Below are 19,241 nucleotides of genomic sequence, written 5' to 3'. Positions count from 1 at the left end.
GAACTATCACCGAAGTATCAATTTCGATATTCCGTGGAAGATGGCAAAGATGTGTGATCGAGGAAAATGCCCGTTTGAACCTTAGGAATAGATTAGGATACAAGTGACATGTCACTAGGATGTTTGGGCATCCGAACTCGTTGAGTTGAGTCCGAGTTCACTTATGGATGCAAATGTCTGAACTCGTTGAGTTGAGTCCGAGTTCGAGAGATGTAACTAGGAATCTGAGCTCGTTGAGTTGAGTCCGAGTTCACTTATGGGCGGGTTACATGGTAGCTTGGCTACATATGTGGCACTTATGTGCAAACTTTCCATGTATCCGAATTATATTCCAATGTGTTCAACGGGTAAAATTAAACTCCAATGGAGGAATACTCGAGATGAAAGGGACGTATTGGTAAGTGTTGTGAAATGAATACTTTGAACAGGTATGTACTTAACCCTCAGGTTGAAAACTCGATATAACAACAATATGGTAAGATGATAAATGAAAATGTGATATGAATGTCTCGGTGATGATTATGCAAATGATGTTTTATGTTTGCGCATATAGTTGTGTTACTTGCTATTTGCATGTGAGATTACTAAGCATTTATGCTTACTCCCTCCTTTTCATTCCTTATAGTGTTGACAAGCCAGCTCGGAAATCGAAAACGGTCGGAGGCACGCTCACACTATCCGTATACCATCTTGGCATAATGGCTTGTATATTTTGAGTATGGCATGTATAGCATTATAATCATTTTGTGTATATGGTCTTATGATATGGTTATTGAGTGGTATGCAAATTCTTGGTAATGATTAGCCATTGGAATGGCTAATCATGATCATATTTGGTGTTATGTATGCTAAATTGCTAGCTAATCCATGGAAACCATGAAATAGGTAAAATTTACAATAAAATAGATTCAGTCAGCAGCAGTGACGTGAGTTTGAAAAATCACTAAAAATAGTAGAGATACAATTAGATGATGAATAATATATGGAATTGAATAATTATGAGTCTATTTTCATATGAATGGAACAAAACAGGTATATGAGTTATATTTTATGAGATGTTTAAATTTTTGTGAAACAGGGCCAGAACAATTTCTGGATCCCCTGTTATGACTTTGGAAATTCACCATAAATTGTTCAAAGATAATTAGAAGTCATAATTTATATTTACAGATTCCTTATTGAGTCTAGTTTTATTAGAAGCAAACGGTATAGTCATTTAAACTCTGTACAGGGAGATATTTGATTCGTAATACACAGAGGCAGAGCAGTCAAACTCTGAAACAGGGGAGACTTTAACTAATAAAATGTACTAATTGGCCCAACCAAAAATTCTAGAAAAAAATTAGTAAATAGATATATGAGTCTAGATTTAGGGAAAATTTACAGATCTTGATTTCTATTTTCGTAACTCAAGTTATGATTTTTCTTGTAACTGTGATGCGAGTAGCTAGAAAGCTGTGAATGTAGAAACAAAAGATTTGAAGTTCTTAATTTGATAAATTATGTTTGGTAACTCCTCAAGCTCGACTCCGGTGACGGTTTCGGGCGTGGGGGCATTACATTTAGTGGTATCAGAGCAGGTTTATTCGGTTCTCGGACTAACCTAGTATGTGTAAAAGTTTAGCTATACATGCCACTGATCTGTGATAGTGTGATGTCTTCCGACGCGTATGAGTATCGTCTTATTTAGACAGGGTACTCTCCAACCGAGCTGCGCTGACCATGTTCAATGTTATACGAAGGTATTTGAGTAAAGTTATGATTATGATAAGTCTCGGTTCAGAAAAGTATGAATAAAAGTTTATGATACATATGTGATAATATGTGAGATGAAAGTTCATGTTGTGATAAATATCCATATTTGCTTCATGCTCATATGATGTAGTGTATATGGCTTACTTGATAAGATGAACGGAATAAATAGAAAGTAGTAGAGGTATGAATAAAAGTCATAATATTATGATACGAATGAAAATGTCCTTGTCTTGATTTGGACGTTGAATGTTGATGAATGCTAATGATATATAATTTTTATGAGATAAAGGATTATAATGAAATGAACTTATCTATGTTAAATTGTTGGACTGAATTATATGATTGTAATGATATGTACATGATGATGCACGAAATGAAAGTTGTGATTGTGATGCAAATATCTATGTTTGTTTGGCCTTATATGATGTCATGAGCATGAATTAATTTAATTAAATGAATGGATAAGTAAAGCTATCTAGAAAACATAGAATGTATGGATAAGTATATTGTCTAAATGGACAATAGGAAAATTTGTGTAAGCCAACATGAATGTTGCATTGCCTGAATGAATGACATGATTTTGATGATGTTGCTATGATGATGGGAGTTATGTCATATGTGTATGTATAAGAAAGTCGAGTTAGAGGTCCTACAACCCCTCTCCCTTACCAAAGTGGTACTTATAATGGAATTTCATGAGATTTGTATTGAATAAGTTTTCGGTTAAGAACCCAAAGAGTTCACTGATAGAATAATTATAAGTATGATCAGAGATTGAAAATGAGCTGATAAGTAAAGTCAGAGCCAGTAAAGTATCGGATTGACGTAAAGATTATTGGAGTTATGCACTATCCTAATTAGAGAAGGAATTCTCTTTGGTAAATCGAACTACTCAGGTGCAAGGTCGAGAAAAGTGTAAATCGAAATTTATTCAGAACTGGCCTTCTTTAGTGAATGGTTTAATATGAAATTTGTGACGGCAAAACTAGTTGGGGAAATGATATTTGAAATGTGAACTATCTGAGTGTGACAGTTATGACTGGACAGATTTAGCAGTCTTTTTTTAGATGTTCTATGTGTTTACCCGTTCTCAGAATATTTCTATGGCTATTGATCTTCTAAAGAAATTCTTGTTATATGTGAATGTCTTCTAATTCTGGTGTTGGATGAAAGCATTGGTAGTCTGACTGGTTTATAATTTATATTGCTCTATTTCATCGGGTATTCTATTTCATTTCGTCTGATAAGAATTGATGAGAGAATACATATGATATTATGATTCTGTTTCTTCTACTTGATGCTTCATCTGATATATATGTATGGGAAGATATATTGTTCTTGTTATATTTGATTCCAGTGGGATTAAATGATGTTTTCTTTTGGACTTTCTTTCTTTGAAGAATTATCAGGGTATTCTGTATTTTCTCTATGAGTTTGGTTTTTGTTTCCCCGACATAGTATCGTATCTTGGGTTTCTTTATCCTGGATCTCTTTATTCTGGATTTCTTTATTCGGTTTTCTTGTTATCTTTGTTCCATAATTTGTCAATTATGACTCATGTTCGAAGTATGTTCTTCAGCTCGTGATAATCATGTCAAATATGACTATACTTCTAATTTGATCTTGGTAATGTGGTGATTTTAGTATTGGGATTTTTTTTCTAATTTCTATATAAGGATTTGACATCAGTAAAGGCATAGGTGATAAAAGCGCGAGTTTCAGTCGGTATGGTGAATTATTTATTTGAAAGATTTCATGTGACAATTATGCCAGGATTATTTTTCTCAAGTCTGATAATAAAATTTCATTTTGTACAGATAAAAGAGTAAATAGTCTGAACGAGAAGTGTATATTTATTAGAAAGAGTTGGATATTAGTTAAAGTCACTACGAATGATAAGGTTTTCGTCTTGTGAAAGCTGAAAAGTTTATTACATGTTGACAGAGTTCGGATAGATGAGAATATTGGTAACCGAAGCGTCTGAACTAGACTAGTCTACATTGAGTAAAGACTTCCTGACTTTCAGTAATGTACTGTTGTATGAATTGTGATGTGTTTCAAGACAGTGAGGTAATGTGATAGTTTAGAGCATTCGATGTTACATAAAATCGAAGTTGTTAAAGAGGTTAAAGCCGAGCATTGGGATCTATCAAAATTATCTTTTCCAGTGTTGATATTGGGATGGAAATGAGAAGGATTATTCTTGAGGCCATATCAGAATTATTTCCATGGCGGAAAGAGGAAAATGTGATGTATCCTATTGTTAAATGTTTGGCGAGATCTATAAATCATATCGGTATTGAATGAATTCCTACTCATCAGATTCATGGAATTTCAGGTCTTTTTTATTGTTGAATTTCTTGGAATTCTAGTCTCCATTAACCAAATTGAGATCTGGTTTTATGTCAAGATGACAAGGGAAACAGAGAAGGGTTGAAAATTTAAGAACAATTAAGAGATGAGTTCGTAAACTTTCAGAATATATGAGAAATTAATGAGATATATTGGAGGCACCGCCTGAGTGAAAGTTCTTCAGCACCGAATATGAAATTGAGGAATCTAAGTGAAGACCACTTTTCTGGTAAGATTTTCGGGGACGAAAATCCCTAAAGGGGGGAGAGTTGTAATATCCTGATTTTGGGCCTAGTCAGAATAGTGGTTTCGTGATCATAAAATCCGAGATAGAAATAATTATTTTATGATTATTTTGAGGTCTATGATATGATTGCATGATTGTATGAAAATTTCGTGAAGAAATGTTATGCATAAAGTGCTTAAATTGAAATTAGGGACTAAATCGAATAATTTGTAAAACTTGCATTCTAGAAGTTTCTAGTATGAAATTGTTTTGAAATACTAATTAGGAGGTCTTAAATAGAAATTTTACCAATTTCTAAGTCTATGGACAAAAATTGGACATGGATGGAATTTTTGGAAAGTTTAGTAGCAAGGGCATTTTGGTCATTTAGGGGTAAAATGAATTAAAATACAAAATTAAAAGCCAATTTTGCTCATCTTCAGCCCCATGGCCAAATATAGCAAGAAGACACCATGTATAGGGTTTTTCAAGCTTCCAAGCTCGATTGTAAGTCCGTTCTAGCCTCGTTTTTAATGATTTTTACGTTTTTGGAGTCCCGGTAGCTCGATTAAGCTTATGCTAGCAATAATTCAACCTAGGGTTCATATTTGGAAAAATACCCATAGGTGAAATTTGTGTATTCTGGTGTTTTATGATAGAATATGAGGTTTTAAATTATGTTAGAAAACTTGTGCTACTCGGTTTTAAGCAAAAACTAGCAAAAGGGCTTAATCGGTAAAAATACCTAATAGTCATAAGTACATGTTAGAGTGAGAATTTGATGTTGCCATAGAAGGGAAAAATGATCCGCATGTCATAAAACATAATAAAATAGGCTGAATTTTAATTTACGAGCTTTGGGGCAAAAGTGTAAATATGCAAAAGTTTAGGGGTAAAATTGTAATTTTGCCAAAATATGATTTTGGGTCAATTTGAATAATGTGAGTCCTAATTAGACTATATTTTAAATGATAGAGCAAGGAAAACTAAAATTCGGGCTAAAATGGGGAAAATACCAAGTTGTGGACAAAATGGTAAAAGTAGCCATTTTCGCATACGAGGTAAGTTCATGTGTAAATGTAGTAACATAATTGTCATTTTAAGCAATTTAATGTTGTTTATATGATATGATGCTGATTATTATCATGAAATATTATACTTTGTGGTTATTGTTGAATAATATGTAATTATGTTAATTACTTGATGAGTATGAACTATCACCGAAGTGTCAATTTAGATATTCCGTGGAAGATGGCAAAGATGTGTGATCGAGGAAAATGCCTGTTTGAACCTTAGGAATAGATTAGGATACAAGTGACATATCACTAGGATGTTTGGGCATCCGAACTCGTTGAGTTGAGTCCGAGTTCACTTATGGATGCAAATGTCCGAACTCGTTGAGTTGAGTCCGAGTTCGAGAGATGTAACTAGGAATCCGAGCTCGTTGAGTTGAGTCCGAGTTCACTTATGGATGCGAACGCCCGAGCTCGTTGAGTTGAGTCCGAGTTCACTTATGGGCGGGTTACATGGTAGCTTGGCTACATATGTGGCACTTATGTGCAAACTTTCCATGTATCCGAATTATATTCCGATGTGTTCAACGGGTAAAATTCTACTCAAATGGAGGAATACTCGAGATGAAAGGGACGTATTGGTAAGTTTTGTGAAATGAATACTTTGAACAGGTATGTACTTAACCCTCAGGTTGAAAACTCGATATAGCAACAATATGGTAAGATGATAAATGAAAATGTGATATGAATGTCTCGGTGATGATTATGCAAATGATGTTTTATGTTTGCGCATATAGTTGTGTTACTTGCTATTTGCATGTGAGATTACTAAGCATTTATGCTTACTCCCTCCTTTTCATTCATTGTAGTGTTGACAAGCCAGCTCGGAAATCGGAAACGGTCGGAGGCACGCTCACACTATCCGTATACCATCTTGGCATAATGGCTTGTATATTTTGAGTATGGAATGTATAGCATTATAATCATTTTGTGTATATGGTCTTATGATATGGTTATTGAGTGGTATGGAAATGCTTGGTAATGATTAGCCATTGGAATGGCTAATCATGATCATATTTTGTGTTTTGTATGCTAAATTGCTAGCTAATCCATGGAAACCATGTAATAGGTAAAATTTACCATAAAATAGATTCAGTCAGCAGCAGTGATGTGAGTTTGAAAAATCACTAAAAATAGTAGAGATACAATTAGATGATGAATAATATATGGAATTGAAGAATTATGAGTCTATTTTCATATGGATGGAACAAAACAGGTATATGAGTTATATTTTATGAGATGTTTAAATTTTTGTGAAACAGGGCCAGAACAATTTCTGGATCCCCTGTTATGACTTTAGAAATTCACCATAAATTTTTCAAAGATAATTAGAAGTCATAATTTATATTTACAGATTCTTGATTGAGTCTAGTTTTATTAGAAGCAAACGGTATAGTCATTTAAACTCTGTACAGGGAGATATTTGATTCGTAATACACAGAGGTCAGAGCAGTCAAACTCTAAAATAGGGGAGACTTTAACTAATAAAATGTACTAATTGGCCCAACCAAAAATTCTAGAAAAAAATTAGTAAATATATATATGAGTCTAGATTTAGGGAAAATTTACAGATCTTGATTTTGATTTTCGTAGCTCAAGATATGATTTTTCTTGTAACTATGATGCGAGTAGCTAGAAAGCTGTAAATGTAGAAACAAAAGATTTGAAGTTCTTAATTTGATAAATTATGTTTGGTAACTCCTCAAGCTTGACTCCGGCGACGGTTTCAGGCGTGGGGGCGTTACAAAACTGAGGTTCAGCATTTGTTGCGAACTTCGTGTTTACTTTCCGTTTAGCTCTCACAAGCTTTTGCTAACTCATATGAGTTTTCGTTCAACCCTAATGGGTTTTTGTTCAACTCTTTTGAGATTCTGTTTAACCCTTATGAGTTTTTGTTCAGCTCTTTTGAGCTTTTGATCAACCTTTATGGGTTTCTGTTTAGCACTTATGTGCTTTTGTTTAGCCTTCGCACTTCTAAAAATGATGTACTCATATCTGTAAGTTGTTCTCCGATTCAGTAAGATTTAGAAAATGATTTATGTGAATGGAATTGAAGGATTTATCATTTATTATTAACATTGATTTGAAGGAAATGTGTTCATTAATTTATGTTGTGTTTGACAAGGAAAGTGTATGATTAATTTACTAATTAATTTATTATATTAAGTTTAGTAAGATTTACGTTTAACCTATCGAACTTACTAAGCTTCATTAAGCTTACTAGTATTGTCTAATGTTCTTGTAGATTAACATGAGGTTGGGAGATCGGACCAACACATCAAGCTTCACTATCCAACTTAATCCGGTAGCTTTTACAATGTAAAATTTCATTTATATGGCATGTATAGGGTTGATTTTGGCAAAGATATAATTTGAAATATGGTTGTAAATGATATATGTGTGTGTATGTTTATGTAACTAGTAGTAGATTTTGATAAATCAATGAGATGGATTAAATAGGTAAGTCTAAGTATTTGAGTACTTGTGGTGTTATGTCATGCTTAAAATGTGATTTTGGCTGGTGTTGATTACTTGTTTGGGATGTATTGGTGTATTAAAATGTTGTGTATAGGTTGATATTAAAATGGGTGAGAAAAGTGGCCTTAAAAAAATGGCCTAATTTCATCCACACGGGCAGAGACACGGGCGTGTGTCTCAACCGTGTGTGACACACGGCCTAACACATGGGCGTGTGTTCTGACCGTGTTTCCCCTGCATCTTTAAAATTGAGAAACAGATTGCCTAGGTTTTTGCACATAGCCTAGCACACAGGCATGTGGCTTGGCCATGTAACCCCTACATCTTAATTTCATAACACACGGCCTAGCACACCGGTGTGTGGCTTGCCTGTGTGACCCAAGTCAGAGAGTTACACGGGTATGAACATGGGCAGGGACAAAGCTGTGTGCCTCACATCGAATGCCCACACGACCTAAAACACGGACGTGTCTCTTGTCACATGGCCTAGTCACACGAACGTGTGTTCCCTGCACCTAAGGAAAATTTTGAAAATTTGGGAAACATTCTCTGAATTTCTAGTTTAGTCCCGATTTACTTTTAATGAATATTTTGAGCCTTGAGGGCTCATACAAGGGACAATATGAGTGTTTTATAATTGGTTCCTGATATGTATATTAAATGTTATGAAATGTTCATATTTAATCTGTAAATTCTGGTAATGCTCCGTAACCCGGTTTCGTATTTAATCTCAAGATTATTTTGAGCAATTGGATCTAGCAGATCAAGTTCTAGAAATTCCTACTCCTGTGTTATCTTTACATGCTCTCCAAGAACTGTAGGGACATAATACTATGAGATTTCCAGCTGTAATTGGTCAAACTGATGTGGTTGTATTAGTGGGCTCAGGCAGCACACACAATTTTATAGATTTTAAGGTGGCTAAAAGATTGAATTTGGCAATGGGATCAGGGAGTACATTGAGAGTGTTGGTGGCAAATGGGGTTCTATTATCTACTCATGTTTTATGCAGATCGGTTTATTAGGAAGCACAGGGTTATAGTTTCACTATTGATTTCTTAATACTATCAGTGAAGGGATTTGATTTGGTGCTTGGCATTCACTGGTTATTATCTCTTAGTCCTTTTGTATTGAATTTCTCTAATCTAACTATGTAGTTTAATCATATGGGGCAAAGTTGCATTCTCAAGGCATAGTGCCAGGTTCATTACATATTATTCCTAGTAGTCAACTATCCAAATGTTTAAGTCTGGTAGGCAATGGTTACCATATGTTATTGACTTCTTGTGATCAGACTGCCCTCAAGATGCTGCCAGTTCAGTTGCCACTAGATTTGCAAGCCCTTTTTAATGAGTTTGAAGATATATTTCAGACTCCCACAGGCCTACCTTCTCCTCGATTACAAGATCACATTATTCCCTTGATTGATGAATCTAAGGTAGTTAAGATGCAGCCTTACAAGTACCCTGCAGTACAGAAAACTGAAATTAAGAAACCGATACAAGAAATGTTGCAAGATAGGATAATTTGAGATAACAACAACCTTTTTGCATCTCATGTGGTGATGTTGAAGAAAAAAAGATGGCAGTTGGAGGCTGTATATTGACTACAGATAGCTTAACCAGCTGACCATCAAAGACAGGTTTCCTATACCTGTCATTGAGGAACTTCTTGATGAATTGGGACAAGCAAAATTTTTCTCTAAATTGGATTTGCGTTCGAGTTATCATCAGATTCAAATGTTAGAGAAGGATGTGCACAAAACAACTTTTAAAACTCATGCTAGCTATTAGGAATTTTTGGTCATGCCATTTGGCTTGACCAATGCTCCTTCTAGCTTCCAATCATTGATGAATTCAGTCTTTAGATCATTTTTGAAGAGATCGGTTGTTGTTTTTTGATGATATACTCATGTACTCCCAGAAGTGGACTGATAATTTGATTCATTTACAAGAGGTGCTACAAGTATTGAGGTCTAATTAGCTTTATGCTAAGAGATCTAAGTGTATTTTTGGAGCTACTTAGGTAGAGTTTCTTGGGCATGTTATTTCTTAAGGGGTTGTCAATATGGATAAAACTAATGTGGCAGGTGTTTTTGATTGGTCTCCTTCGAAGTCTGTCAAGGAGTTGCAAGGCTTCCTTGGATTGTTCGGATATTATAGGAGGTTCATCAATGGGTATTGTAACACCCCTTATCCGTATTCAATGCCGAAATAGAGTTACGGAGCATTACCGAACTTACAAAACAATTAAACATCCATTTAGCATACATTCAATCATTTCATACAATCATTATACAAATTCAATCAATTTATCCCTTATATGAGCCTAAGAGGCCCTAAACATGCTTTAGGAGCGGTTCAGGACTAAACCGATAACTTATGAGACATACGCCCTTGTGGCTAGGCCGTGTGAGACACTAGAAATGCACGTGTCACAGGCCGCGTGAACATTTGAAATGGAAGTACATGGCCGTGTCCCAGCCCATGTCTAACCCCGTATAACTCTTTGACTTGGCTCACACAGCCAACACACATGCCCGTGTGCCCTAAAAATGGCCATAATGCCCGTGTGCCAGGCCGTGTACTAGGCCGTGTCAAACCTGAATGGTATACTGACTTATGCCACACGGCCAAGTCAAATGCCTGTGTGTGAGGCTGTGTGGAGTATGCTGAGTTGTTTTCAAAATCAACACCAAGGATGACCGTGTGTCACACACGGCCGTGTAACATGACCGTGTGTCACACACGGCTGAGACACACGCCCGTGTCTCTGCCCGTGTGGACAAAAATAGGCTATTTACCAAGCCATTTTGCCACCCATTTTGCACATACCTATTCAAGTTCAAATGGCACTATTTCAAGACACTAATATGCATCAAAATACCATCAACCAATGTTCAAATCATACCATTTCTTTACCATCAATACCAATCACAAATATGCTACAATTTTCCATCTAATTTCATAACTAAATTCATATATATAATTCAACTAATTATACCCTTCCAATCATGCATTATTATGTACCAATTCACAAGCATAAATCTTCCCAAATATCAATCCTTTACCATTCAAATTATCTAATATCATTAAGCATCATAAATCCAACTTCAAATACACAATAGAAGTCAATTACCAAACTCAAAACAAAACCATTTGCACATTTATAAACATTATTAAATTTATCACCACAAGCCAACTCAAGTGGCCAAAATACATTTTCATCACATACCAAAATGACTTAAGCCTATACATTCCATATACCATATATACACACATTTCAAAAGTACCAAAATAGATGTTCGATAGTGCGATGAAGTCTTTGACGATCCCCGGATCCAAGCTAGCTTCAAAATACTATAAAATATAGAAGTAAATAAATAAAGTAAGCTACAAAGCTTAGTAATTTCGTATATAAATATGAAATAATCTCGACATTCATTAGCATTTCAAAATGGATAACATAATTAACATTTAAAGCATCAATCAGTGAGCTAACACATAGTTTAACTATATCGTAACTTATAAGTCCTCAAATTCTTCTATTACTTGAATAGTTTTCTGTACATACCTGTACCGATACATGTCTATTTATCTCCAACTCTCTTACCAAATCACTTCGAGCTTATAAATGTTTACAGTACAAATACTTCAATTTTTCCGATGCCATAGTCCAACTATGGTCTTACACATACATTGCCAAGGCCCTATCGTGGTCTTATATTCACAAGGCATAACCCGGTTATGGTCTTATTATCCGATTGCCATAGCCCAGCTATGGTTTTATTTGGTAACTCGTCTTACTCAAATCATACATTTAATTTAATATCTCCACATTTAACTAATAGAATAATTATTATCTCAATTTCGTCCTTCAAATAAATAGGTACACATTTAAGTTCAATTATACAAACTTACCTTGTGTACGGAAATGATGAAACGGACCGACTATTCAATTACTTTGCCTTTTTCCCAATCTAAGTCTGAATTCCTCTTTTCTTGATCTATAAGTAATCAAAATCAACTTATTTATTGTTCTATTTATACAATTCAATCCAAAACAAACATTAGGGCTATTTTACACATTTTCCCTAAACTTTCACATATTTACAATTTAGTCATTATTTCATAAATTCACAAATTTATGAAATTCCAATTAAACCCATGCTATCCAAATTACCATTATACCCCTAGCAGGCCATATTTTCCATTTATTTCACATTTCAACCACATATTTTCAACATTTCTCAATTTAATCCCTATTTTGCGTTTTCACTGAAAATCACTTAGCAGAACTTGTATATCTATTAACAAGCATTCATAATCTATCAAGATACTTCAAAAATCATACATATTCATCAATGGAAACATCTAAAATCTTTAATAGTTTTGCAAATTAGTCCTTGGGCTAGCTAGTACTAGTTGCAACGATCACAAAAACATAGAAATCATTAAAAACCAAGCAAAAATCGTACCTAATTAAGTCAAAATAGCATGGCCGAAAGAAACCTAAGAAAATAACTTCTCTTATCTTCAATTTTCGGTGAAGAAAGTGATAAAAGATGATAGAAAATTTGTTTTGTTTTAATTTATTAACCTTATTTACTAATTTGCATTTTTAACCTTATTCATAAACCATTAAAAACATTCATATTATGCCCTTAAATGTCCACCCAATATAAAAATGGTATAATTATATCATAAGGACCTTCATTTTAATAAACCATAGCTATTAGACATATTTAACTAATAGCACACAAGTTTTACACTTTACACGATTAAGTCTTTTTTTTCAAATTGACCAATTAAACGATAAAATTTCTTAACGAAATTTTCACACCAACATGATATCATACTGTAAACATGAACATAATAATAAAATAAATATTTCGAATTCATATTTTTTGTTCCGAAACCACTGTTCCGATTTAACTAAAAATAGGCTGTTACAACTCTCCCCCCTTAGGGATTTTCATCCCCGAAAATCTTACCAGTGAATAGGTTAAGGTACTATTTTCTCATAGCTTCCTCGGGTTCCCACGTAGCCTCATCGACACCGTGACTTTGCCACAAAAATTTCACTAAATCTATGCATTTATTTCTCAATTCTTTAACCTCTCGAGTTAGAATTCTGATCTGTTCTTCATTGTATGCCATATCAGGTTGAATTTCAATATCAGATGGAGAAATCACATGTGATGGATTAGATCTATATCGGCGTAACATTGACACATGTAAGACGTTGTGAATCTTTTCTAACTCTGATGGTAGAGATAGCCGATATGCCACTTGCCCTATTCTTTGAATGATTTCATACATCCTAATGAATCGTAGACTCAATTCGCCCTTACAACCAAATCTAAGTATTTTCTTCCACGGAGATACTTTTAGAAACACTTTTTCACCGATCTGAAATTTAATGTCTTTTTGTTTTAAATCCGCATACGATTTCTGACGATCTGAAGTTGCTTTCAAATAGTCGTGAATTACTTTCACTTTCTCTTCAGTTTCTCTAACCAAATCAACCCCGTGAATCTGTTTCTCACTAAGTTCGGACCAATACAATGGAGTTCTGCATTTATGACCATATAAAGCTTCGTAAAGTGCTATATTTATACTCGATTGGAAACTGTTATTATATGCAAATTCAACCAATGGCAAATATTTCTCCAGTTGCCTTCGAACTCTAAAACACAACATCAAAGCATATCTTCGAAAACCTGAATTACTCATTCAGACTGTCCGTCAATTTGTGGATAAAAAGCTGTACTGAAATTCAACTTTGTACCCAGAGCTTCTTGCTATTTCTTCCAAAACCGTGACATAAATCTCAGATCTCTATCCAAAATAATAGAAACTGGCACCCCGTGCAATCTAACGATTTCAGAAATATACAATTCAGCCAATTTTATCAAGTGAATAGCTTGAATGTATAGGGATGAAATGTATAGATTTCATTATTTGATCAACGACAACCCAAATTGCATCTTTATTCTTCGGAGACAGAGGTAATCCTGATACGAAATCCATCATCACTCTATCATATTTCCACTCCGGTATCATAATAGTTTGAAGCAAACCTGAAGGCACTTGATGCTCGGCTTTCATTTGTTGACAAACTAAACATCTTGATACAAATTTTGAAATGTCTTGTTTCAACCTGACCACCAATATAACTGTTTCAAATCGTTTTACATTTTAGTGCTTCCCAAATGTACGAATAAACAACCACTATGTGCTTCGTTTAAAATCTTCTGAATAAGCTCGACATTTCTCGGTATGCAAATTCTACCTCAGAACGTCAAACAATCATCAGATCTGATTTCAAACTCTGAATTAGAAGTCAACTCAAACTGAACTCGATTAACTTGCAATTCTTTATCAAATTTCTGGGCTTCACCGATTTACTGAAGAAATAACGGTCTTGCTTTCAACTCAGCTACACTCGAACCGTCATCAGACAAAGCTAATTGTGTATTCATCACACCTAAGCGAATAATGACTGTCTGCTTAAAGCATCAGCAACTGCATTCGTTTTCCTGATATGATAATCAATTACTAACTCATAATCTTTTAGTAATTCAAGCCATCTTCGTTGTCACAAATTCAAGTCTTTTTGAGTCATTAAATATTTTAAACTCTTATGATCTGTGTAAATGTGGCATTTCTCACCAAACAAGTGATGTCGCCAAATCTTTAATGCAAACACAATTACGGCTAACTCTAAATCACGCGTCAGATAATTCTTTGATGCGGCTTCAACTGTCTAGAAGCATAAACTATTACTTTGCCTTACTACATCAGTACACAACCAAGACCGTTCAACAATGCATCACTAAAAATTACAAATTCTTTACCCGAATCAGGTTGTACTAAAACTGGTGCCTCTGTCAATAATGCTTTCAACTGTTCAAAACTCTGCTGACACTTCTTAGACCATTCGAACTTTACATCTTTCTGAAGTAATCAAGTCAGCGGTGTAGCAATCATTGAGAACCCTTTAATGAAACGTCGATAGTAACCAGCCAGTCCCAGAAAGCTTCTGACTTCGGATACATTTCTAGGTGGTTTCTAGTCAACAAATGCAGAAATCTTGCTCGGGTCAACTCTAATACCTTTGGCTGAAACAATATGCCTCAGAAATCCAACCTCTCGGAGCCAAAACTCACATTTGCTGAACTCTGCAAATAATTGCTTGTCTCTCAAGATCTGCAACACTATTCTCAAATGCTCGGCATGCTCAGACTCATCTCGAAAGTAGATCAAAATGTCGTCAATAAATACAATAACAAATTTGTATAAATACGGTTTAAAAATTCAATTCATCAAATCCGTTAAACTGGCAGGAGCATTAATCAATCCAAAAGGCAAAACAAGGAATTCATAATGTTCGTACCTCATTCTAAATGTAGTTTTCGGAACATCTGAGTCATTAACTCGCAACTGATAATAACCAGATTTCAAATCAATCTTTGAAAACATTGTAACTCCTTTTAACTAATCAAACAAATCATCAATTCTTGGTAGAGGATATTTATTCTTGATTGCCACTTTGTTGAGTTGTCGATAGTCTATACACATTCTCATAGAACCATCCTTTTTCTTTACAAACAACACTGGTGAACCTCAGGGCGAGAAACTCAATCTTGTGAATCCTCTATCAGTTAATTCTTGCAACTGAGTTTTCAACTCTTTTAACTCTATCAGAGCCATCTGTACGGAGTTATCGATATCGGTGAAGTTTTTGGTACTAAATCAATAACAAATTTAACCTCTTTGATTGGTGGCAAACCCAGTAACTTTTCTTGAAACACATCTGGATACTCGCAAACAAATAGTACTGATACAATCTTTGTTGCTGACACTTTTGTATAAGTACATATGCAAGATATGCATTGCATCCCTTTTTCACATACTTCTGAGCTAACATCAATGAAATTACAGTTGGTAAACCTTTTAAATCATTTGATTCGATTCTAATAGTTTCATTATTCTGACATTTCAACTCAATTGTCTTCCGTCTATAATTTACTACTGCATTACGCAACGTCAACTAGTCCATACCCAGAATAACATCAAACTCGTCAAACGTCAACAACATCAAATCAGCCATAAAACAGTAACCTCGAGTCATTAACGGACAGTTCTTGCAAACTTTGTCAACCAGGATATATTTTCCTAAGGGGTTCGACACTTTTATAACAAACTCGGTAGAATCAAAAAGTATATTCTTACTAGACACTAAGTTCACACATATATATGAATGATTTTATCCAGGATCTACCAATGCAACTACATCAGTGTCATAAAGAGAGAATGTACTGGTAATAACATCTGGAGGTGACACTTCTTTACGAGCGTGAATAGCATAAGTTCTTGTAGGTGCTCTAGCCTCAGACCTCACAGCAGCATCTCGTGTCGCACCTCAACCACCACTCAGGTTTCCAACATTACGGAATGGTCTTCCTCTTACAGTCGGGTTGCTTGATCTTATATTCTGAGATTTATCTTTCTCATCTAACTCAGGACAATCTCGAATGAAATGTTTGAGTGAGCCACATCTAAAATAGGCTTTATCATTCAGTCTACACTCTCTAAAATATCATTTTCCATATTGTCCACATTCAGGTTTATCCGATCTAACATTACCCACACTTCCCACTGACATAGCTGGAGTTTTTGAACCCATAAATTGCTTCCTACGATCTCTATTAGAGTACTCCACTAATGCATTAGATCGACTATACGAATCTCGGGATTTCTTTGATGAAGAATGATAAGGTTTATTCATCAATCTCTTTCTCGAATCTCTAGCTTCAGAATCAGCCTTACTCTTTTCTTTGCCCAGTTCGTTAGCTTTACAAGTACGCTAAACTAACACAATGAATTCTTTTAAATCCAATATCCCGACCAGAAGTTTAATATCTTCGTCCAACCCGTCAACAAATCGTTTGCACATTATCTCATCAGTCGAAACATACTCTCGAGCATATTTACTTAACTGCAAAAATTCTCTCTCATACTCGGCTAGAATCATGCGGCCTTGTTTTAGTTCTAAAAACTCTTTATGCTTTAGATCTAGCAATTGTTGACTTATATACTTTTTTCCAGAACTCAGTCTGAAAGAACTCCCGGGTGACTCTCTCTCTCGGTACCACAGTTATTAATGTATTCCACCACTGGTATGCATTGTCTCTCAAAAGGGATATAGAACACTTTAAACATTCATCCAGTGTACAAGAAAGTTCATCAAACACTCGGATCGTATTTCCAAGCCAAAACTCTGCTTTCTCAAGATTATCATCAACATTAGCCCTAAACTCGTCAGCCCTATGCTTACGAATTTTCTCAACTGACGGCTTATTCAATCGTATTGGATCAATAACTTAAGAAACTATAGGGATTGATTGAGGATTTGGCGGGGGTGGAGGTTGTTGAGCAGCCTGATTTGTCCAGACATATTAGGTGAACCACTCATTCATCATCTGGAAAAAGGCTTCTTTAACCTCACCTCCGCGACTACTCGACACGGATCTAGATTCAAAAGGCACTGTCCCTTGAGCGGGAGCTAGAGCATTACTCTCAACATCATCTGCTACAGCTCATTCAGGATCCATTACTATACAAAAACATAGTTTATAATGTCAGGATTCATCACACTATCACAAGTTATATATGGCATGTATAGCTAGACTCTCACACACGCTACGTTAGTCCTAGAATCGACTAAACCATAACTCTGATACCAATAAATATAACACCCCTTACCAGTATTTAACACCGAAATAAGGCTCCGGAGCATTACCGAACTTACAAAATAATTAAACGTTCATTTAGCATACATTCAATCATTTCATATAATCATCACACAAATTCAATCAGTTTATCCCTTATACGAGCCTACGAGGCCCTAAACATGCTTTGGGAGCGGTTCGAGACTAAACCGATAACTTATGAAATTTTTATGAAACTTTGGAAATTTTTTCAAAACAGGGGACACACGTTCGTGTGGCCGGGCCGTCTATCTCACACGGCCATGAGACACACCCGTGTCACAGGCCTTGTGAACATTCAAAATTGAAGCACATGGCCGTGTCCAACCCCATGTCACTCTCGTGTGTTGGGTCCCATAGCCAACACACAAGCTTGTGTGCCCTAAAAATGGCCATACACGCTCATTTTCCAGGCCGTGTACTAGGCCGTGTCAAACCTGAAGGGTATACTGACTTATGCCACACGGCCAAGTCACACGCCCGTGTGTGAGGCCGTGTGGAGCATACTGAGTTGTTTTCAAAATCAACACCAGAGGACACACAAGCATGTAACATAACCGTGTGTCACACACGGCTGAGACACACGCCCGTGTCTTTGCTCGTGCGGACAAAAATAGGCTATTTACCAAGTCATTTTGCTACTCATTTTGCACATACCTATTCAAGTTCAAATGGTACTATTTTAGGCCACTAATATGCATCAAAATACCATCAACCAATGTTCAAATCATATTATTTCTTTACCATCAATACCAATCACAAATATGCTATAATTTTCCATCTAATTTCATACCTATATTCACATATACAATTTAACTAATTATACCCTTCCAATCATGAATTATTATGTACCAATTCACAAGAATAAAGCTTCCCAAATATCAATCCTTTACCATTCAAATTATCTAATATCATTAAGCATCATAAATCCAACTTCAAACACACAATATAAATTACTAAACTCAAAACAAAACCATTTGCACATTTATAAACATCATTAAATTCATCACCACAAGCCAACTCAAATGGCCAAAATATATTTTCATCACATACCAAAATGACTCAAGCCTATACATGCCATATACGATATATACACACACTTCAAAAGTACCAAAATAGATGTTCGATAGTGCGATGAAGTCTCTGACGATCCCTGGATCTGAGCTAGCTTCGAAATACTATAAACATAGAAGCAAATAAACAAAGTTATAAAGCTTAGTAAGTTCGTATGTAAATATGAAATAATCTTGACATTCATTAGCATTTCAAAATGGATAACATAATTAACATTTAAAGCATCAATCAATGAGCAACACAAAGTTTAACCATATTGTAACTTATAAGTCCTCAAATTCTTCTAACTCATTACTTGAATAGTTTTCTGTACATACCTTTACTGATACATGTCTATTTATCGCCAACTCTCTTTCCAAATCACTTTGAGCTTATAAATGTTTACAATACAAATACTTCAATTTTTCCAATGCCATAGTCCAACTATGGTCTTGCACATACATTTCTAAGGCCCTGTCGTGGTCTTATATTTACATGCCATAACTCGGTTATGGCAACTCATCTTACT

This window comes from Gossypium hirsutum, chromosome A13 (assembly GCF_007990345.1).
Source record: "Gossypium hirsutum isolate 1008001.06 chromosome A13, Gossypium_hirsutum_v2.1, whole genome shotgun sequence".
NCBI classification, from domain to species: domain Eukaryota; kingdom Viridiplantae; phylum Streptophyta; class Magnoliopsida; order Malvales; family Malvaceae; genus Gossypium; species Gossypium hirsutum.
Note: the sequence above shows the minus strand (reverse complement) of the source record.